The sequence below is a fragment of the Lipotes vexillifer genome, unplaced genomic scaffold (genome assembly GCF_000442215.2).
Source record: "Lipotes vexillifer unplaced genomic scaffold, Lipotes_vexillifer_v1.1 scaffold1129, whole genome shotgun sequence".
Classification (NCBI taxonomy): Eukaryota; Metazoa; Chordata; class Mammalia; order Artiodactyla; family Lipotidae; genus Lipotes; species Lipotes vexillifer.
Window position 1 is genome coordinate 2647014 of NW_006789022.1, and position 336 is coordinate 2647349.

The window sequence follows — 336 nt, forward strand, 5'->3', positions numbered from 1 at the left end:
TTTCCCTAAGAATTGGGCAAATATAACCTAATGAAATACAATGACTGTTTTTAGTGAACAGTTAAGGGGAAGAAAGAAGACAGAGAAACAAGGAGGAGACACGCCCAAGGGGCAGTGGCAAAGGTGCCCACCCACCTGAAAGCCCCAGCAGCCTCCAAGCTGCTCCATCGCCCCACAACTCTTCCTCTGTTTCTCATGATAGTATTTTATTGAATAACTTAAATCCTTCTGCATCTTACTTTTATCACTTTAATACACATAGCTCTACCTCATTCTTTTTTACTGCCATATAGTATTTATAGCATGAACATTCTCTGGCTTATTCAGCTCTTTCCC

General features: G+C 41.1%; 1 pseudogene; it reads right to left on the bottom strand.

Moving 5' to 3' along the window:
* LOC103071319 (39S ribosomal protein L40, mitochondrial pseudogene) overlaps window positions 1–168 on the bottom strand; it is a 16286-nt pseudogene extending 16118 nt beyond the window's left edge.
* Window positions 169–336: the final 168 nt, after the last annotated feature.